The sequence below is a fragment of the Vicugna pacos genome, chromosome 8 (assembly GCF_048564905.1).
Source record: "Vicugna pacos chromosome 8, VicPac4, whole genome shotgun sequence".
NCBI lineage: Eukaryota > Metazoa > Chordata > Mammalia > Artiodactyla > Camelidae > Vicugna > Vicugna pacos.
Window position 1 is genome coordinate 10,611,244 of NC_132994.1, and position 23,784 is coordinate 10,635,027.

The 23,784-nt window shown below is 35.4% G+C and overlaps 2 long non-coding RNA genes across 2 annotated transcripts in view; one reads left to right on the plus strand and one right to left on the minus strand.

Moving 5' to 3' along the window:
- Positions 1 to 4,485: 4,485 nt before the first annotated feature.
- On the minus strand, positions 4,486 to 16,909 carry LOC140697828 (uncharacterized). The gene is made up of 3 exons (XR_012075186.1): positions 16,750 to 16,909; positions 11,455 to 11,539; positions 4,486 to 4,666 (listed from the first exon to the last, which is right to left on the minus strand). It is a non-coding gene; the product is annotated as an uncharacterized lncRNA (long non-coding RNA).
- A 124-nt stretch (positions 16,910 to 17,033) lies between these two features.
- The window catches only part of LOC140697829 (uncharacterized), a 31,768-nt gene continuing 25,017 nt past the window's right edge, over positions 17,034 to 23,784 (plus strand). Inside the window, exons 1-2 of the long non-coding RNA XR_012075188.1 lie at positions 17,034 to 17,078; positions 17,192 to 17,321. This is a non-coding gene — a long non-coding RNA (uncharacterized lncRNA). The remainder of the gene's footprint in view (positions 17,079 to 17,191; positions 17,322 to 23,784) is intronic.

Consider the following 23,784-nt stretch of genomic DNA (forward strand, 5'->3'; position numbering starts at 1 on the left):
AAGCAAGGTCTGTGCCATGCAGCTGAGTCAAGGGAGTGTTTGCTGCAACTGGTTACCAGAGCAGTATCAGGAGCAATAGGTGGACTGAGACAATGTGAAGTGATTTAATTAAAGTTTTAGATATACATTCCAGAAAGCATTCCCCTTGTGCACTCCAAGGCAAAATAAGAGACATAATATTTGGTGAAACTCTTTGGATTTTCACAATAGCAAAAAATACACTTGGATGCGCTCTTGCAACCCAAGGACTGAATGACCCAGAGGCTGGCAGTTTTGACTGGGTCCTGAATAAAAGAAGTCTCTCTGATATGACTGGTATGACTAAACCACAGACGAAATGTTCCTGAAATATCTCTGGCAGATTGTGATGCTGAATAATGACTCTTACAAACCTCAGTAGGAAATTTATAGCAGATGTCTCTAAAGTTTGAAAGGAAATAAGTTCCTCTTGAGAGGCAGCCTTTGCGTTGCTTCTGAGCGCCAATCAAAATGGAATGCCAAACTCTAGGAGTAAAGATAACCATGAGCCTGAACTGCCTTCCATGAACTGAGTATTATCTGATCAAGCTATAAAATTTGGGGTCAACAGCAGCATACCAGGGGGACTTTGTGTATATGAGACTGACCCTAGGTATATACACAAGTGAGTTCCATCAACAAGTGTCTCCTGTAAATGTTGGCCTGTACTCCCACTGCCATACCTACCTCAACCCTCAGCTTAATCTCATGGAGTTCTCTATCACCAGATGATTCAGAAGAAAATATTTTGAGCCTTTTCCCATATTTCTCAGCAGTATACATTGACACTGGATAGAAGTAGGATTTTTTAAAAAACAGTCCTACTCACATGACCCTGAAGGGCATTGAAGTTAGGAAATATTCCTGATACATAGAAATTTCAACAGTTATTCATGTGATTCATTGATTCCTGGATAATGGCTACTAGTTCCTGGATAATGGAAGTACAGAGCCAATCAATAACGTAGAATGAACAAGATTAGAGGATCTGAGACAAGGATGTTTGGGAACAGGTTGTGTAGTGTGGGCCTTAAATTTAAGAATAATTTTATCCAGTGTGTTTACTGAAAAATGTCCCCACTGCAGATAAGGCCCTCATAATCAAGTGGGTGTGGCGATCTGCCCTGTGGATATTAATCTGCCTCATCATGCAGCCAACTCAGTGATTGTTCATTAAGCTTATTAGCAAGGAGTGCATGTTGGCAGGAACAGATGTTATGCAGGGGCTCAATGACATGGATTTTGCCCTTTCCAAGACTCACCTGGCTACTGATAGGGCTAAATGTTCAGTTTGCCAGTGGCTGTGTCTGACCTTGATCCTCTGATAAGTAACAAACCCTAAGGGCATACGTCAGCCGGCTAGTGGAAGATTAATTATACTAGACACATTTTTTTTTTCATAAATGAAGTAGTAATTTGTCCTCACTGGAACAGACACTTCAAATGGATTTGGATATTTTTTTCTCAGCTTGCCAGTCTTCTGACAGTATACCATCTGTGAGTTTTATTCAATTTCATATCAAACATCATAATATCCCACACAACATTTTTATGACCTGGGAACTTATTTTTCAGCAAAACAAGTAACTAACCTTTCATACGTGTGTTTTTTCTTATTCCATTGCTTTGTATTTTCTCCCTGGGGAACATCTTTGCTATCTCTTTAAGAGATATTTTCTAGAATTCAATATGTTGTTCAACCAAATATACAGGTATGATAAAGGCACAGAGCTTATTAAAATACATGTTAAATTTCCTTGGCCCATTGAAAATTTATCTTTACAAAGGTAGTGAACTGTATAATGATAAGATTGTAGGATATCTCAGAAAAGTCATAGCTATCTCGAAACACCAGGGTAATGCAAATTCCCTGCTGGGATTCCGATACATAGGCATGAATCTCCTCGGGGGCCATAAGCATCTTTTGAAAATCACTTCTCTAAGACTGTTTCTGTGGTAATGTAATGGAGAGAGCTATAGAGCAATTAAGATGCCATTAAATACATAATTTTTTTACAGGTGACACATCAAAGACTATTAATATCAACTCATAGTTTCAATGTCATTTCTTAAAGAGGCACAAAACTTAGCATGGCACCATTGGTTTAGAACTCTTGCAAACATACATGGCTGTATGACAAGCTATAAAACACCGTTGTTAACAGAAATCTATTATTTTATTTTCAGAAAATATTTATTAACCATAACTACTAAAAAGGAAAAATAAAATTAGAAATTTTTTCTCATGTCCGTTATTTTTAAACTCACAAGACACATGTTCTCTCCTTTCTCTCTCTCTCTGGAGAGTCGGGGGACATGATAAATCAAAAAAGGTAAAAATAACTTGTGACATCTCCTGGTGAAACATGTCAATTTAATTGCACAGCCTAGTCCTCCTATCAATCTTCTCATAGCAAAAACAAACAAACAAACAAACAAACAAACAAAAATCCTTATAATTATTCATAGATTCTTTTGTAATGACTTCACACTTTTATCAGGATGGTTTCCACATGTTTTAACTATGTCTTAGCTTTGTATACTATTTTTAAAACAACCAGATGCATCTGAAGCATCTATAAATAAAAACAGAGTGAGAATATTCATCTTTATGAGCTAACAACTGGGTTTTATTTCTGCTCCATCACTGTTCTTCACGATGCCCAGCATCCAGTTGATCCAGTCAATTCGACACACATTTACCTAACCAAGTGTCTGGTACTCTCCAAGTCGTCATCAGATTGTTTTATTAGTTTATTATATTAATAGACAAAAAGAGACCTTTTTTTTCACTTTATTGCTTTATCCAATAAGTGCTCTCAGATTGGTTACTGATTCACTAAATAAATGATTCTGTTTCTTTCCCCAGGACATCCACAGAGCACCCAAAAAACCAGACCACTTTCTGAAAGGAGTCAGAGCTGGAGGTGGCTGGTTGATGTGGAAGAGGAGTAGCTGGGAAGTGGGAGGAAAACCAGATAATCTCCCCACATTCATTTATAAAACCGCAGGGTAATGCACAATCATGTCAGACTAGGGTTTCAAACTACTACTCTGAGGTTGGGAAAATGTTGAATCTTTTGGATAATCAGAATGTGTCTTCACATAGAATGTAATGAATCTCAGTCCACCAACTAATGCAAACAAAAGAACAGCACACACATAAAGGCCTAATACATCCACATGCATCAGTTTATGGAGCAAAAATCACTGGACTCAAATTCTAGCCATTGACATTTAAGGCTGATGTCACTAGATCAGACCCTTTGATAGTAACCTTAAAAATGATCTGACTACTCTGTCATTAGACTCAAGTGTTATTGACATTTTGGGCCAAATAGTTCTTTGCTGTGAGGAGGCTGTCTCATGCATTATAGGAAGTTTAGCACCAACTTGGCCTCTACCCATCAGAGACCAGTAGCGTATCCCTCCTTCCCCATTTGTGACAATCAAAAATGCCTCCAAACATCACCAGATGTCCCCGGGGGCAAAATGGCTATGTAGAAGAGAGAGAATAGGAGGGGCTGGGAATGAGCTCGATGGCTTCTAGGCTGGGGCATTATTATTATCTGACACACAGATTTCCTTTTACCTGTTTAAAACTTTTGTTAAATAATCTCCTCTTGTTAAATGACAAGTACTTGGGTTTGAAGAGAAGACAGCAACCTATGTGTTCTGGAGCACAGAGAATAAGTTATATATTAAGAGAGAAATGTAGTGCCTTAGCAGTCATCTAGGAGTGGAGGCATCTTATGCTTTGAATGTAGACCATTCTCTGGCCTACAGCGGGGTATAGAGATCAGTCATTATTGTATTAGCCCCTTAGAAGGATTTGTGATGATACTGACCTTGAATAACAGACAACTCTTGACTTCTTGGAAGAAATAGTAAAAGAGCTTTGTTTGTTTGCTTTTTGTTTTTCCCAAAGGAATCCTTCCTGGTAACCAGAAGAAAATTGTTTTAACATTTATAACTTTCTCTACTTCATTATGTACAGGCTTATCTAGATCATTGTTTTTAAGCATCTCAGTAAATTGTACTTTGAAATTGAAGTAATATGTTTGAGGAAAAAATTAAACAAATAAAATTCCATGAAAATGAAAAAGAGCATTATTTCCACAGAAGAGGAAATCTGCTCTCCGTCTCAGCTACATCACACAATGGCAATGACGATCTCCATCAAGAGAACTTCCTTACACTCTGGTGAGATGGTAGTCATGGTTATGAGCAATGCACAACTAAGACCCTGCCTTTTATTAATACTTTCCATCATTTGCTCCTATAACTCCACCAATTAACTGACTTGGTAGGAATGTATTGTTTTAAAATTCATCGGTAGCATAATCAATTTTCTACCAATTAAAAATCATTTTTTTCTTTTTCAAATAAATCACAATATGACCATGACTTTTATCTTTATATTTTCAAGACTCCCATTTGTCATTCATCAGTGGTGGCATTGAATCTTGTCCTCTTTGTTTGAATGCAACTTGAACTAGATTAATTCTGGGATTCATTTCAGTTTTAAAAATCCTTACTTGGCCCATAAGACACTGTATGATGTGGCTCAGCTTGTCTCTTGACTGCATCTGATGTCACTCCTCAGTTGGTTCACGATGCTCTAGTCTCCCAGGTGGGCCACCAACCCCTAAAGAGATCAAGCCATCCCTTACCTGAGGCCCTTGTCCAGGGTCTTCTATTGAACATCCTTTCTCTACTCGCATTTGCTAGTTCCTACATATCCATCAGACTTCATCCAAAGCACCCTCCTCAGCGAGACCTTCACAATAGTCTTTACTTAAGCAGGCCCCATCCTACTCTCCATCATAAAACCCTGTCTATTACTTTTCTCCCATGTATCCTAATATGGCTATGCCCCTCCTTAGTTAATTTTGTCTCACTGGATTGTAAGTTCCATCAAGACAAGAAAATTTTTATGCTACTTTATCCTTTATATTCTTACCAGAAGGCAGGTTTTAGTATAGAGTATCAATATATTTTTGATTGAATAAGTGATTGAAGGAATCATTGAATTCTTTTAAGTCACTTTGTCAAGCTTTTGAAAAATATTGCTAAACATATTCCTTCTATCATGCATGTCTGCCACTCTCAGACCTAGATTGGATGTTTTAAAATAACCCACATTATAGGGAAAGGATTTTAAAATTGTCTCTCTATCTTATAATATCCAATAAGCCAATATCAAATCAAGAGCTAGCTATTTCCTCATTCATTTTCCATTTATCATGTCCCCAGTTAATAATAATTGCTACTAATTATAGATTATTTACTCCCTTCTAAAAGCTTTAGTCTTCATTTGATCATCAAAACACTACAAAAAAAAAAAGATATGGGTTACTATTATTATTTCTAATTTACAGGTAAGGAAATTTGGTTTTAAAAAGACAAAGTAATGGGTTAAACTGTAAAAAAAATTGATAAACGGAAGACCTCAATTAAATAGATTTAGGGGCCCAGAAAGGGCATCTCTTACACCCTGCAAGTATGGAAAAGCCCAAAAGGAAGAAGAAAGACTCCTCTTCTTTCCAGGCAAGGACACAGCCAATGAAAAGTCATGGACTCTTTGTTTCCTGTCGACTTCCCACTTTCTTTTCCCCATTGTAAAAATGTTCCCTTCCCTTTGCCCTTTGCGGACGTGCAAGAATCTCATGATGGTTTCATAACTCAAACTGCAATTTTCTAATAATCCTGAATAAACCCATCTTTGTTGGAAAAATATCTGGCAGTCTATTTGTTTCAGGTCAACAAAATGTACACAGATCTCTGGGCAGAAATTTCAATCCAGAGAGTCTAAGTGAAAAATTCTTATTTTTAAAGTTTATTATAAAAGTAAAGCTATTTGTGAGAAAATACTTCATAAACTGTAAAAAGCTGCCTAAACCATAATAATTACAACTTTAAGTTTTGAGGGTTTTTGTGTGTGTGTGTGTGTGTGTGTGTGAGCAATCTCATTTCCTTTCAGAATGTAACTTTATTGATATTTATACTACTGATTTTGTTAAGGAAAAAGCATGCATGGTATATAAAGGACTTTGAGAAGAATTTCAGAGAAGAAAACTTTTGTGTGTATGTGCAATTAATCCTGAGTTTCTCAAAATTATTTCATAATAGAAAACTTTTTCCATAACATTGATTTCTATATCAAATTATTAGTGGACTGCAAAATACATAGGTAACTGATCCGGACCTACAGAGTGTTCCCTGGAAAGTACCCCCCATGTCTTTCACCTGCCTTTTATTTGTGGAAAAGCTTTGTCTTCCTAGTCCTCGCCTGAGTTCCAAAGAACAAATTTAATCAGAGAAGTGAGAAAATTCAGACACAAAGGAAAATAGCCAAGCAAGACCAAATAATAATAATTCAGTCTTTATTATGTTGAGATGTTTGGATTTCAGTTTTCCATTTATAAGTACAGTTGAAATTTTCTAGTTTTATCTATTTAAATTTCCCTTTGTGTAAATAGTCCACTTGTTTTTCCCACTTGTTTATTGAGATTGTATTTTTCTCATTTATTCATATGAGCTTTATATGGATTAATAAATTTAGCCTCTTTTTAGTCACATAAATTTGTACTTATTGTTTTGTAAAATATTCCTTGTCTATTAATTTTTATTCTGTGTTTTAATTTATAAAACATGTGTGTATTAATTTGATCTATATTTCTCATTACATTTTTTTTCATTGCTCTTACAAATTTGACCCCATGGTTACCATTAATTTGTCTTTTCTGGTGCAGTTTTTAAATCTTATCGGTTAGTTTTTCAGTAGTTATGAAGTTAGTATGAAAAAGAAATAAAATAAAAGCAGGAAGATTCTAAAAGGAAAAGCAATAATTCTAATTACTTATTAGTTTCCTTATATGTGCCAAACACTATTCTGGAGCTGGGGTTATGGAAAAGAATCTGATATTATCTGTCCCCAGGCAATTTAAATTCTAAAGGAAAAAAAAATAACAAAGAACAGCATACTACCAAAGTGGGTTAAGTTCATTACTAAATTTAGTGTAGTTTTATTGCAATCTTTAGTTGAATATTTTTATATTATACTTTGAAACATGCTATTTAATAAGATCGCTGGGTATTTTTGTATACAGATAACTCTCATTTCTCACAGTAGTTATATTCTATAAATTCATCACAAACACTGAGTTAGCAAATACTAAATTATTGCTCCCAGGGGAAATACAGGGTAAGTTTCCTGAAAGTCTCTGATCACAACACTTCTATCAACCGATCAATACATAACCTTGTTTTATATGTCTCTGTTTAAAGATACTTTATTTAATATGTATTATTGATTCATTAATATTGGATTCATACCTAACAGCAATATAACCTATACCTGAATAAATCGTATTTAACATATGTATTTCCTCCATAAGGCACTTCACAGCCTTCTTGCACTCAGGAACAGTAGACAACATTTCTGCATTACGCTTCAGAACCATTGTAAACTGTGAACTCACGGTCAAACAAAGAAAAGCATAAGAATTAAAAAAAATGGCACTAAATGGATAACAAGAAGGGCACATTTACAACTGAGAACTGAAACAAAAAGATAGAGTATCAGCTTATTGAACCTCACCTGAGAATGTGCATGTTGTATGACTCAAATTTTTTGCCACTCTGTGCATATGCACAAATGATCATAGAAACATGGCGTTTACTGATTAGGGATTACAGAAATATCTTATTGAATAGATGAATTTACAAATACCAAATCCGTGAATATTGAGGATTGATTGACTCTTCACGTTTTCTCCAGTCATTTTATTGAATACTCACCTCAACTACTCACTAACATTTTCCAACTGATAATCTTACCATGTATAGTAGAAATAACATTTTTTTCTCATTTTTTCCATTGACATTTGAAATGAAGTTTGTTCTCTTATTTAAGGGAGTCAATTTCATCACTATTATTTCAATCTTGTCAACATTTTTTTTAACTCTGTTATCTTTTTTAGACAACCTCAGTATAAAGTCTGTGCTTCTCTCAGTTATTGACTTTGTCTCTGTAAAATAAAATCATAATATGACAGTATAGTTTGCTTTTCCTTTGACCCAGAGTAGTGTTCTCTGGAGGAGAAGGACAGCTAGCATTCTGGCAAGAATTGTTCAGTTTTATGCATGACTTGACCTCCATATTGAGGCCCCAGACTCAAGCAGAAATCCCAGAGAATATCACACATTTAAAAGAAAAAAGTGACTGTACTCCAGTACCACTGTCAGCACTGACGATGTAAAAGTAAAATGCACGTGTGAGGAAGTTACCTACACAGCTGTGCGGGAGGTGGCCGGCTGGAGCTGAGATGGCGCTGCCAAGGTTGCCCTCAGTTTAGCAGGAGGGAGCGCATCGGCTGTGGCATGTGTTACTGAAACTTCAAGTCATTTGCATTCTCATCTTTGTTACCACTTCCTCCGATGATTATCTTTGTCTATTATCCTCATGCTCAAGGCCAAGGCCTCACTCACAGCCAATTAAAGAACTCCATAGCCTTTTCTCTTACTTTCAATAAACAGTTAGAAATAAGTCTTGTCAGGGAGCGGGAGACTTACCCTTTTACCCCTCTTGAGTTCTTGTGGCTGGACTAATAATACAATGAACACAAGACACTTTAACAGGAGAGAAAGAAACTAATTTCATTGGTGACATGGAGGTCTTATAGAAATGGGGCCAAGAATTGGCCACAGCAGGCAGATTTTATACTTTTTAGACAAAAAAACAATAAATTTGTGAGGAATTAACAGCACAAAGAAATTTGGTCTTGGGTGCTTAATTAGTGAAGACTCCAAGCTGTTTGCATTTGCGATAGTAAATTAAAGAAGTAAAGTAGCAAGGTTTATTTAAACAGGTTTCTCAACCCAAATTCACCATCTCTGGTGATAAGGGTGTCTTAAAAAGGTGAGAGGGCACCTTTCATATGAGAGATTTATATTCTGCTTTCAGAGAGACAGACAGGAGGGTCAGATTGTCCCTCTTGCACTGATTCTTTCATAAATAACTTAAATTCAAAATAATCAATCCGCAGTTAAAGTGTATTTTGGAGTGGCATGCCCTGGACTCCAACACTCCATTGTACTGTTTTCTTAAACAGAAAATATTGTACTTCTTAAGGCAAGTTTAAAAAAACTGAGAAATAATTTTTTTTAATAAATTAGTATGTTTGAGGTTCAATATCTTGATGATGAGGAACAAGTTGTATGGGATGATTTAGATGTTAAAAATTTTTAAAGATTTAAAAAGTATTCATTTGGTCATTTTATATCTCTGAATGTTACCATGACATTTCTGGAAGATGCATTTTTAGATGAATTCTCCACTAGGGCTGCTGTGAATGTACAGGGGATTTACTTAGCATATTCTTTTAAAATGTGGTTTCCCCATTGTTTGGAAACCTGAAACTTGCAGTTTTGCCTCATTGCCTCCATAGAGTACTTTCTCAAAATTTTTTTCATTTATCTTTCAAGTATATAGACTTCCAAATAACTTCAGAACTCAGATGAACTCTGTGCGTATGCAGGGAAAAATGAATGACAGGCTCTTGGTTCTGAATTAAATAATATTTTCCATTGCATCAAGCAAAGTTATACCAGTTATATAAAAACCTTTTTTATCTATAGATAGAGTTAATTATTCAAGCCATATCATATGCTTAAATGAAGTTTGCAGGGTAAAGTTAGCAGAATGATATTTTTTATGATTTGAGTTTTTAAGCTCAAAAGACCATTCAGTGCTCAAATCATTGATTGAATGCTATTATTTTTATTTCTTCCAGGAACAGATACACAAACATTGTGTACACATTCATACACATACACACTGAATTATCCAGAATCAGCAGTCTCAAAATATCTTTCTTATCTCCATATAAGGCTGTCTGATTCTTTTCCTAGAAAATGATTCTCAGATCATCTCTTTCCATCTCTTTCTTCCTCTCTCCTCCAATTCACATCAGCTAGAAATGTGTTTCCCTTCCCACCACCATGCCAACATCCTCGTGTTCTCTGTTGATGCTGATGGGGGTATCCCCCAGGCTCAGCCCTCATTGGATCACCATTGTAGCTGCTCAGTCAACTGTCCTCTCATTCTTTATACCTCATTCTCACCTAATCAAGTGAATATCCTTTCTGCTTCCTACAAAATCGGTCTCCTTCCAACAACCTTTCTATTTTTAAATACAACGATGCTTCAATTAAAATGTCTGCTCCCCACATCTTTACCAATTCATAACTCTCATTTCTTCTCCAGCTCAGGTGCCAATTTATCATTTCCAAGCATTCTTCCATTCATGACTCTTTCTGACTAACTTTGTTCCTCCAGTCAACGCCTGGTCAACATATTTGAGTTTAATTGGAAATATTTCTGTTTGCATTTATTAATACTTAGAGCTCTAACAAGTCATCAGTTATTTCAACTTTTTGTATTACTAATCTAATTGCACAGTAATTTGAGGGAAGATACCAAGCTTTCTACTATTTTGTGGTTCTTATAACATATATTATAAAATATTGCACATAAAATATTCTCAATAAATGTTGACTAAATGAATGGCATGTTAAAACATCCAATGATTAATTTGTAAATGTTCCATTCTTTTAAAAATGCGATTTGAGATGACCCTTGAAAGTGGAATCCCAGGTGGGCATTTGGGTGTGTGTGTTTCTTTAAGAAGATCTGTGTGTAGGTATACTTATTTTAGTAGCATATTATAATTAATTTTAGCAAGATTCATAACACTTTTGCATCAGAACTACAGTTAGTTCAAGAAGACAAAAATAATTTATCAGTAATTTCACTATAAGAATAAGAACTGAAGAAAATGGAACAACTATTTATAAATACTTTATACAACTTAAGCTATGGCTTGTTTTGAAAGTTCATTTATTTCTTCCATTCAATCTTTCCAAGATTTTTTTAATTAATAAATTTAATAAACATTAGTTGAGAAATGACTTAAACTCTCTGACACTGTTCCCTCATCTGTAAGATAGGCAATGAGGTTTACACACGATTAACACAGAGTTCTGCCCTCAAAATATTCATCATCTAGTGGGAAAGTGGGTTATGAGGTAGGAATTTGCATACTTTTTGATCCATAAATTACAAATATTGGAATTTACCTAAAGGAAATCATCTTAGATGCATGTAAATCTTTTTACTTTATACTGCAAACATATCCATTTAAACTTCACTTGAATATTACTCAGAATAGCTTGACCATTCAGACTAATAACTAAGTATTAACTAAGCCATAATTTGTAGAATAAAAGCTATCTCTTAGATTTAATGTATTTTACTACATTCATTCTAAAAGGCATTAAGCACTTTGATCAAACCAGTGGCTTTAATTTCTAGGTTCATCCCCAAGCAGTGCAGTCTACTCCAAAGTGCACAAAAGCCCATTTCATACTCACCAAAGATGCAAACTTCTGCCTCTGTTTGGAAATTCATCATCTGAAAATGTTTCTTTCATTCAGTTTCTCATTTGATAAGTAAAATCTAATATATAGAATAAAATGCCTAATGTGAGTAATGAAATAAAAATAAAATAAAATAAAATAAAATAAAATAAAATAAAATAAAATAAAATAAAATAAAATAAAATAAATTTCCCTTTTTATCGGTTATTGCCAGACGTAATACAAAATACTTTGCCCTTCCCCAGGCTGTTATCAATATATACTATTGTAGCTAATCTATTTTAAGCTATTGGGATACTTAAAACTTCATTTCACAAAATACTAGAAGCATGACATGGATGTTTAATCCCCACCACCAAACTGATTTGCTTTTTACCACATTTTACCTTATCGTCCTTGTTTAAGTCAGTATTATTACTACACTAGTATAAAGTCCAGTACTTTGGACTCACGGTGAACAATGCAGATATTTACTAGAAAGCACATCTTTTCAAAATTGAAAAGAAGAGGAGGCCTTGTAATAAAAGGCATGCTATCTACTGTACAAGAAATACAATGGCTTATGCATTATGTGTACATAATGAGAAAACAGGAATAATTTCAGGTTCAGGATAGGGAGATCTATTCTCATCCAAGAGTCAGCTGACTCTACGGTATAATCTTTGCAGGTCTAAGATAGGCGCCCTTCATAACCCATGGCAAAATATTCTGAAACTCTGTTCATTTTTTATTGTGTTCTGTTGTAACATCATAACTCAAATGACATGTTTTGATATTAAAAGCAAAATAAGTCAAACGAACTTGAAAAGAAAAGTATTGATAAATTTTAATAAGAATAGATATTTAAATTCTGAAGTCAAAAACTTTGACTTATAGAAGCGGGTAATTAAATCAGGAGATTTCAAACAAAACATTGAAGAAAATATATTAAAATACCCAAGCTCCGTAACAATCAGGAGATGTAAATTGATATGGGAGCATAAAACATGAAAGTGGATAAGTAAAAACCACTCTATCCAGTGCTGGTAAGGATGTAAGAAATCAGCATCTCTTGATGACTAGAAAGATTATAACCTGTTATAAGCAAACTTAAGAGCAACTTGGCAATACTTTAAAATAGACTTAAAATATAGGCTTTGACCTATAAATCTTACCTATAGCAAGTTATCTTGAAATAATCAATGTGAACCCATTTAGTTAGCCTCAAAGATGTTCATTATGGTTCTATTTATAATAGTGAAAAGTGCCCAAAGAGAATTGAATGGTTTAATGAACAATATAAATTCATACAATACTATGACACATAGTCAGTCAATACGTTGCTGTAGATTATGTGGTGATATGAAAATCTTCAAGATATATTTAAGTAAAAAATACACATTATAGAGCTCCAAATAAAAAGAACTTGGAAGTTACTACTCCTCTCCTTACAATAAGAAAATGCTAAACAAACTGAAAATCAGTCTCTTTGCTTGTACTTATCAGGGAACTGAGGTCACAAGTCACACTGGCAACTTAAATTTGGAGATTTGGGTGCATCTAGAGGGATACAGGAATGGAGATCTGAAAGAGACTCTTCAAGAATCATAAACTGATTGGAACACTTAAATGGTAATTTTAATGAGTTTCTAGAGGTTAAATGTTGATTAGCTTGATACTGAGAAACTCCAAGGGCCATAGTCATAGGGGACCTCACCATACTTTTGTGACTTTTCCTCAAGGAACTCCACCAGGTCCTCATTTAGACTATGATAAGATCCTCTCTTGGCTCTGACATAGGAAGAGGGGAAAATAACCATTGTGAAACGGGCCAAAAATCTTTTCCATAATGAAGGTTCACTCTGCAGACTAAAGGACTTTGCCAGAGCTCAGTTCTGAAACTCTGTCCCACCAAGAAGAGGGAATCCCCCTTCATTCCAGTGCCTAAAGACTCCCTATCTCACCTAAGAGGGGAACCAAAGAATAGTCAACAGTGATCAGGGCTTCAAGGAGATAGACTTAGAACATTATAGCCAGGGAAAGGAGCAAGGAGAGGAGGCAAAATCTACATCACTAGACTTGTGAAGGTCACAGTCCCAAGACATAGGCCCACCAAATCCTATAGAACACTGTCTCTTCTACCTACCCTACCACCATATTAACAGGGTTCCAATATAATATTGTGTTACAACCCAAGAGGTTACAAGACATAGATTTTCTGAGCAGGAGTACTTAGGGAGGCCAAAAGTCAAGAAAGGAAACAAAAGCAAAGACAGCTGAGTAATTTTAAGCCAATTATACCTATAGCTGCATCAAATATTAAACAGTCGCCCAACTCTTAGCAGATCAACATCAGTTCTCACACTAAATGCCTATTACCCCAGTTTCTGTTACCCTAAACAATAGGTCCCTCATTCAACAAAATAATTACAACTCATGCCAAAAGGCAAGAAAAAACGCTTTGAAGAGGAAATACAATCATCAGAACTAGACTCAGATACAATGCAGATGTTGGAATAATCAAAGAATTTAAAATAACTGACACTCTAAGGATAAAGTAGAAAATATAAAAAAAAAACCTGATGAATAATTTAAGTAGAGGTACAAACTCTAAGTCAAAAGGAAATACTAGAAATCAAAACACAGTAACAGGAGTGAAGAAAGCTCTCAATGGGCTCATCAGTAAATTTGATGGTTGAGGAAAGAATCAGTGAACTTGAAGACAGTGCAATAGAAAGTTCTCAAACTGAAATGCAAATGGAAAAAAAAAGAATGAAAAATACAAGTTACAGATCACTAGCCACAGTATGATTCTGGATTTGTGAACGTTGATGAGTTAAGAACAGTTACTTCTAAGTTGGTACTGGTCTTAGTGACTTTCCTGTCTTCTTCATGCATATCTGCAGCTTCTTCAAGGCACATATATGCTTTTGGCCATAACAAAGAAACAAATCGTTGAGGAGAATTTCATTATTACAATTGTTCACTGGTAATTGAATTAATCATGAAATTTAATATTATTTTTGTAAATGATACTAAGTTGGCTATAGAAGCTGAGTGTGTGGAGACACACACACAATGATATGTACAAGAGTTTTTGTTTTTGGAAAAGAGAGGGAGGAAGGTCTTGTGGAGGAGGGGCTACAAAGAGAGAGAAGAAGAGGGGAGTGGAGCTTCGGATCCTCCTATGGCTTCTTGGACAGTGTTTGATGTCCTGTGAGCAAGGAATGAGGGGTGAGAGTGTGTTGAAACTTTCAGTTTGTGAAACTATATATATGCTCAGCTATTTTTAGGGTTTATGTCCCGAAATACAGCATGAGCTGGAGAGGAGCCCCCTCAGTCATGGAACATAACCCAGGTTTGTCTGAGAACTGGAAACCTGACGAGCACTTGTAGTCTGCAGCCCCCCAAAGGGAGAGTCAAGGCTGTTTCAAGCAACTCCTTTTGCCACAAATAGGAATATGCAGCACATGAACTGTAGGAGAGCGTCTTTGCTGTGGCGTTTCATCAGTAAGAGGGCAGCCTACCTGGGTTCAAAACTTGGCTTTGCCACTTAATGGCTATGAAATCGGGGACCCCATTGTGCGTCAGACTTCTCACCTGTCAGATAATACCCATGGTATGTGGTGGTTGTGACGATACAATTAAGTAACCTAAACTAAGCTGAGCATAATGCCTCACACATAATAACTGCTCAATAAATTATCATCTACCGTGACTCTAGCTGACACAGTGGCCTTGCATACAGAAATTCTAGCCCTTTCAGGGCATCATAAAGTGGCTCAGGGACGGTAAGGCTGAGGTCCTGCCTTGTAATGAGAAACTGCAAGCCAGTAGACATTTGGGTTACCTTTTAAGAGGAAGAAAAAAAATCATTGACCACGAAGAACTCAAGGTTGAATAATTCAAAAAATTGTCTAATTTTTTAGTTCAAAAGTATTGTTAAATTCCAGTGTTTTCACTTCTCCTTCCCCATAATGATTATCCTTCAAGATGGAATGTTCAGTGTAAGAATGAAAATTAGCTGTAAATCTGGATGTTGTCAGCAGAAGGAGAACCAGAATGGAGGCCAGGAAAGGTGGGTTCTAGCCTTCCTTCTGGAGTCATCCTTGGGGTGAGTCATTTTATAACTCTAGGGCTCAGTCACTTTGGCCGAAAAATAAGGTTACCGGAACATATTTACTCGTAAAATGTACGGTGTTACACTGTGAAAACCTCCGGCCTGGCTTTCAGAAGGAGCAGGTCTGAATCTCAGGTTTACACTTTTTCTGGCTGTGTGATCTTGAGGAGATCACTTCACTCTTGGTGATTTTCCCTTCATGGATGCACTACAATTCTCTGTTTATACACAGAGTACTATGAATGTCTGAATAAATAAAATGCCTTTAGATTATTTGTTGCCCAATTAAAGCATAGAGGTAGTCAAACAGTCATGGAGCAGATTTTTTATCTTTGGTTTGACTGAATTTACCAGAGTGGATAAAACTACTTTAACTCATTTGCTTCAGTTCCTGTACTAAAGATGAGAAATTTCTTAAGTTGAATGTGACTTTTGAGATGGTCTACATTAACCCTACTATTTTACATATTAGAAAACTAACCTCAGAAGGCAAGGTCAAGGATTCGGGGGAAATCATATTCCTTTTCATCTTAATTCTATCTAATATGGTTAAGTCCATCTCTTCAAGGCCCATCTATGCTATGTATTACAAACGAACTCTTCCGAAGAACTCAGTTACTAATTTGAAAAAGATACTCAGGATCTTGGTGAATGGCTTAGAAAAATGTACATGTTTCACATATACTTTATTTCTTATTCCTATAGCTCAGAAGTCTGACTTATTTTCAAAAACCTCATTAAGACGATGTGAAAGGATAGATTCTCCTTTTCACAGATCAAAAACGCAGACACAGATAATTGTAGCTATCTGTATACAAGATACAGTCAGTGAGAGAAGCATTTTCACAGAATCTATCACTAATATGAAGAAAAAAAAAACAAAAGAAATTGTTCTTGAATAAGTAATCACACATCATTCTAATAGCAGCTTCTTCAAGTAGTCAGCCTTTCCTGTCAAAAACCTTTAATTAAGCACAAGACTGTCCAGGGTCTTTCCCATCTTCACTGAAGTCAGGACTTGACTATATCTGATGATGAAAGGATCAGGATTACCCTTTGATAAACAGACAATGCAGTAGAAAGAGTTCACAAATCATACCATCTTTTATCTGAGAAGTGTGACTAAGATGCAAGGTTAGGATAAGTAGTGTCCCAGGAGGTGATGTGTTTCCGCTGGGTGTGAGAATTACCTGCATTTTTAAGATAATAGAAGTACCGAGCTTCTAATGACTTCTCTCTCCTTTGAAAGGAGCATCCCCCAAATTCTGAGGTTTCTGTAGCCTTACTCTCCCAACCTTTGGATCATCTCTCTGTCCCACCATTCTACCTATTCCCTTTCTCCTGCAGGAGCAGCAGGTCTACATTTCTGACTGTGGAGGAATGGGAGGCCCACAGTGAGCTGTGTGACATGCTGGAGTGACAAAATAATGGAATGATCCCAGGGACCCTGGAGTCACGGCAGGGATATTTACTGCTTGGCAACCCAGACTGGTGTCGAGAGTTCTGCTCAATGCAGATGGTGAGTAGGACTGTTGAAAATCAAAATTGCTTTGCTATAATTTTTTAAATTGTTTTCAACAAAAAAATTTAATTAATCTGCCCATTTATTTGTTCGATTGATTGATATAACAGCTTTCTGGCCAAGCACTAAAGTGGCAATTACAGTCAACTAAAGGGGCAGAGAAACACAAAGCTTAGGACATAAAAACACCCACAACTTCTCCTGGAGGATAATTATCTGCTTTTCTGAATTGATATTCAAGTGAGTATCTCTCATCATTGTTGCTACTCAGAATTTAGAAACTGAAATGATGGTATAGTCTTTGAAAGCGCACTGAAAATAATGTTGTATTACTTAAAAACCATTATTTATCAACAGCAAACATCCAGTCCAGATACCGTATTTACTGTCCCATACTTGGGGCCTTAGGAAAAGTGAATAAAATGATTGTATTCTCATTAGTGCTACATAGAGATTCACAGGCTCTTGAATTAATTTCAAATATGCTGTGGGGAGCCAAATGTAAAATATAAAGCATTTTTACATCAGAAGTACATGTCCAGTTTATGTCACAATAAAAGTCACACCTGCTGCTATGAGGAACGGCTACGTGATGACATCTTATCAGTTTTCATTTACCTGTAAACCACTATAAAAACTGAAAATAAGAGCTCACTGTTGACATTTTGGATATGACATTTTAAGGATAGACCACCTAAAATGAAAGACTGCAGTATGAGGGTGATATTCTTTTCCCAGTCATAAATATGGGCATGTTTTCTTCTTTCTTGTTAGCAGGATAACAAAATGAGGAAAACAATACACACGCTTTGAGTAGTTATCACTACTGAGCAGGCCAGCAATACAGGCAGACATTTTATCTCAAACATGAGCTGGATCCGAACAGAATACTCCTTTAACAAAGACAACTTCTTTAAAAAAATTGGACTCACATTTAGGAAAGGAAGCAAATGAACGTAAAGTAAGGCCAGATTTTTGGTGTCCCTTCCTCTTTCTTGCATTCTTCCTTTTTTCTTTTATTTTCTTTCAATTTTTTAAATTTATTTCATCAGGATTCAGTTTCTCCTACAGTCAGTTTCAGTACTTTGAGTGTCTTTCTAGGAATTTGTCTCTTTCCTTTGGGTTGTCTAATAGTGTAGCATACAATTGTTCTAGTATTCCTTTTGTAATTTTTAAAAATATTAATTTCTGTAAGGTCAGTAGTAACATTTTATCTCTGATTCCTGATTTCACTAACTTGAATCCTTTCTTTTATTCTTGGTCATTCTAGCTAGAAGTTTGTCAGTTTTATTGATCTTTCTTTCAAAGAACCAACTTGTGGTTTCATTGATTTTTCTCTATTGTTTCCCTATTTTATTTATTCCCACTCTAGTCTTCACTTTTCCTTCTTTCTTTATGTTTTGGTCTCAGTTTTCTCCTATTTTTCTAAAGTCTGATGGTAGAAGGTTGTTGAATTGACATCTTTTTTTTTTTTAATTTAAGCATTCATAGATACGAATTTCCCTATAAGCACTATTTTATCTGAATTTCACAAATTTCAGTATGTTGTGTTTACATTTATCTCAAAATATTTTTAAATTTCCCTTGTGATTTCTTCCTTGATCCATTGATTACTTAGGAGTGTGCTGTTTAATCTCCACATATTTATGAATTTCCTAAATTTCCTTCTATTATTGAATTCCAATTGCATGCCATTATGGTCAGAGAACATACTTTGTATTACTTCAACCCTTTTACATTTATTCAGAGATGGTCTATTCTGGAGAACGTTCCACGTGCACTTGATAAGAATGTGTATTCTTCTGCTGTTGGATAGAATGCGCCATACATCCCTGCTAGGTCTAGTTCACATACAGTAGTGTTCAAGCCTTCTATTTCTTTATGAATCTTTTGTCTAATGGTTATCCCATATTGAAAACAGGGTATTGGAGTCTCCATTTATTATTGTTAAATGGTCTATTTCCCTCTTTAGTTCTGTCAGTTTTGCTTCATTTACCTTGGGCTCTGATGTTAAGTGCATGTACGTTTTAGTTGTTTTCCTTCTTGATGACTTGACTCATTTCACCATTACAAAATGTCCCTCTTTGTCTCTAGTAACAATTTTTGTCTTAGAGTATAATTTGTCTCCTATTAGTATAGCCACTCCAGCTCCTTTTTATTTTACTTTGCAAATACAAAGTATATCTTTTTTCATTCTTTTCTAAACATATTTGTGTCTTTGAATCTAAAATATGTCTCTTGTACACAGCATAAAGTTGGACCATTTTTCTTAAAACCTATTATGCCAATTTCTTTCTTTTAGTTGGAATTCTTAATCCATTTACACTTAATGTAATTACTAATGAGATAGGATTTATGCTTGATGTTTTGTTATTTCTTTCTCTCTTGTTCTTCTATCTCTCCAATACCACCTTCTTTGGGGTTAGGTAAGTATTTTCTAGTGCACAATTTTATTTCCTTGTTGTTTCTTTTACTATATATTTTGTAGTTATTTTCTTAGTGATTGGCCTGGAAATTAAAATTAATGTTTTAATTTATAAAAATCTAGTTTAGATCAATACCAACTTGATTGCACTATTACACAAAAACTTTGTTTCTAGACAATCTATTTTCTACCCCTTTGTGCTTCTTTCTACAAATTATTTTATATATTATATTACTAGCAACACAGGTTTATAATTACTGCTTTCTGCAGTTGTATTTTAAATTAGTTATGAAAGAAAACTCCTAAACAAAAATACATTTACACTTTTTTTTATATGTAGTTACCATTACTAGTGCTCTTTATTTTATAATTTGGATTTGAGATACTATCTAGTATCTTTTCATTTGATGCTGAAGGATTCCCTTTGTGATTTTTTTACAGGGAATATCTGCTAGCAATGAATGCTCTCAGTATGGTTTTTCTATGAATGTCTTAATTTCTTCTTTATTTTGAAAGATGACTTTGCTGGAGATAGAATTATTGTTTAAGATTTTTGTTTCAGCACTTTGAATATATTCTCATAGCTCCTCTGGCTTCCATTATTTCTGATGAAAAACTGAGTATTGCACCTGATGAGTTGCTTCTCTCGTGATACTCTCAACATTCCCTCTTAATCTTTGATTTTTGACAGTTTGATTACGATGTGTTTAAGGATAGGTCTCTTTGACTTCTTGGGTATGTCAATGAATGTTTTTCATTGAATTTGAGAATTTTTTTTTACCCACAGTTCCTCCAAATGTTCTTTCTGCTCCTTTCTCTAGCTTCTCTACATCTGAGAAGGTCATTATATGTATGTTAATGTGCTTGATGGTGTTCCACAGGTCTTTGAGGCTCTGTTTATTTTACTTCATTCTTTTGCTTTTCTGTTCCTAAGACTGGATAATCGCAATAGGTTTACCTTCAAGCTTGCTGATTGTTTCTTCTGCTTGCTGAAATCTGCTGTTAAGCCTCTCTGGTGAATTTTTTATTTCAGTTATTGCACTTTTCAGCTCCAGACTTTCTATTTGATTCTTTTTGCTTTTTAATACCTTCTGCCTCTTTACTGACCTTCTCTAGTAAGTGAGACATCATTCTCAGACTTCTCATTGATTCTTTAGTCATGTTTTCCTTTAGTTATTTAAGCATTTTTAAAATAGCTGATTTAAAGTTTTTATCCAGTAAATTCAACATTGTGCTTCCATGGGGACCATTCTATTAAATTTTTCTAGTGTATGGGCCGTAGTTTTATATTTCTTTGTGTATCTCATAGCTTTTGTTGAAACCTGGGCGTTTTAAATAACATAATGTGACAATTTAGGAGATCAGATTCTCCCCTGTCCCTTATCTTTGCTGTTGTGGCTGTTTGTTGTGATTGTTTGCTATTGACTTTTCTGAATTAATCTGTAAATAGGTCTTCTTTGTCATGTCATTCAAATTTCTGCTCAGTTATCTTAGTAGTCAGCTACTGATTGAACAGAAATTTCCTTAAATGCATGGAAATACTAAGTTTCACAATCTTTTCTAAGGAGCTGTGAGTGTATTTGGTGCTAAGATGAATTCAACACTCATCCAGGTGATTTACAATCCTATCTTTACCTTTACTTCCTGCTTACAAAGAGCTTCAAGGTTTGCTGCTATGGTCTAAATTTTTGTCTACCCCTTAAATTCACATGTTGAAGTCCTAACTTCCAAAATGATGTTATTAGGATGCGGGGCTTTTATGTGGTGATTAGGTCATAAGGATAGAGCCCTTGTGAATGGGATTAGTGTCCTCATAAAAGAAGCCTGAGAGAAATCCCCTCCTCTTCCACCATATGAGGACACAGCAAGAAGGTATCGTCTATGAGGAAGAAAGCCTTCGTCAGAAAAAAAATCTGATGCCATGATCTTGGACTTCCCAGCTTCCAGAACTGTGAGAAATAAATGTTTATTGTTTATAAGCCATTCAGTTTATGATATTTTTGTTATAACAGCCCAACCAAACTAAGACAGTGTGTAGGTCCTTCTCAGTTTTTTCCTTAACATAGTCACAGCCCTGGGCATGCAAACAACCCTATGCATGCATGGAGCTCTCTAGAGTCCCAGGAATACGTCAGCATTATGGATAGCTCATTCTCCAGATTTCCCTAAGTGTTTTGGTTAGCCTATTTTGCTGTTGCTCCAACTTTTAACCACCATCTTAGGCAATCAGAATATTTAACAATTGCCTCTGATTGTTTTTGGATGCCCCCAGAGAAAAGGCTATTTTCACTAGGTGATCGGTTAAAAACAGCTCTGCCAGCAGGAACCATCAGACAGAACAATGACAATTCTCTGAGAATGGGTCTCTGGAGGAGCTCCAGCCCCATTGTGCACTTTCAAATACTGCCAGGCTCCTGGTTTTCACCATGATTATGGGCTATTGATTTTTAAAGCTACCACCAGGCTTGGCAAGAGGGTAAAAGAACAGGGAAAGTTAAAATGCCACAACACTTACTTCTTTTACTGAAATTCGGCTGTTTTTACAGATTCTGTCAAATCTTTGGTTAATTTCTAGAGTTCTGGAAAAAAATTCTGACAATATTTGCATTGTTCTTATTTTATGGAGGAGAGAATATTCAGAGGCCCTCATTCCACTATATTTGCTGACATCTTTTTATTTGGTTTAAATTTATTTTGTTTTGTAATCTTTTTATGCACAACATCACATTGCACAAACATCAGTTTACTCGATTGCTGGAATCTACTCTACAACTAAATACTAAGAATAATAATTACCACAGTGGCTAATACTTACCAAGGTCTAGTATGTACCATTTATACTTGTAAATCTTTTATACATGAGTCTGTTGAAACAGCAATTCAACAGGTTGAGATATTTTCAGTACCCCCTTTTACAAATGTAGAAACTGAAACATAGGTGACTTGCTCATCACTACATAATAAGTGGTAGTCAGGAATGGAAACCAAGAAAGCCTTTACTCTCAAGTACCTCTTCTTATGCATGCCACACTAAAACTGAACATTGAAGTTTGATAAAAAAAATCTAAATAAAGTTATCTGGTTTCCTTATATAGACTGACTTTCTAAAAGACTCTAAAGGGAGAGAAAACATTTTTTTTTTTTAACTTAGAGGTTGATTTAGACAGCTACTCTCAGGTATATCTGTAAAAGGAGATTTCCAGACTACCTTTAACAAAGCAATGTGTCAGTAGGATGAAAGTGCACTGAGTGAGGGCATCCCTGGTTACTGGGACAGTGTGCTGTACCACTCCGTCTGCTAATGCATCAATATTTGGAAGTAGCTACAGAAGAAGGCAAATACAGCCCCTCACTTTGGATGTTGCTGATTGATTCCTCTTAGATTTTTTATTTGACTCTTTTAATAACCTAGGAGATGTAATCTATTCTTCCAGATGATGAAATAGAGACTCTAATAGGTTAGGTAAATTCTTGAATATAAATCACTTGTTTTTACCATGTGACAGGGAATGTTCTCTGAACCTTACATTCATTGACATTCCCCCTCCAAAACAATCCTGTGAAATAGGTATTATTATTATTGTTATTCCCATTTTACAGATGAGAAAACAAGTGGAAAGAGGTTAAGCAACCTGTCCAAGATCAAGTAGTGGAGCTGAGATTTGAACCCTAGAGATTCTAGGTATAGAGATGGAATTTTTGCCACTACAGTAAACTATATAGGTCCCTTTTTGGGGACCAGAAAATGCTACATATAAAATATCAGAATATTAAATCATGAAATAAAAATTACAATCCAATAAAATTAGTTTTATGTCAATATACTTTTTAAATCCTGTCTTGATTAAGTGATGTACTTTATGTGAAAATTAAGAATAAAGACTTCAGAGCCCTCTCAGCTCCTCCATTACCCTGGGATGATTTCTACAAAGGACTTGAGTTTTGGTCATTTTCCATAATCTAGGAACAAAATTTTCCACGTGTAAGAGAGAAGAAACTCAGGCCTGCAGCGGGTAGCAGACCTTCCCAAGGTCACCTGGAAAAGCTGGGAATAGAACTGAGTTGCCTAGTAAGTTCTCCACCTAGTCCTTCCCACACGTTCCTGCCACAGTAATTCACGTCATAAACAGAGCTTTGTTGCCCTGCAGAGTATTGCCTCTGCTGAGCTGACTTATGCCAAATGCCAGCGCTTCCTCACAGCACAGACATATACAAACCAAATACACGCCACTGATGAATTCATCTTTAATTAAGGATCGAGTTCCCAAAACAAAAGGA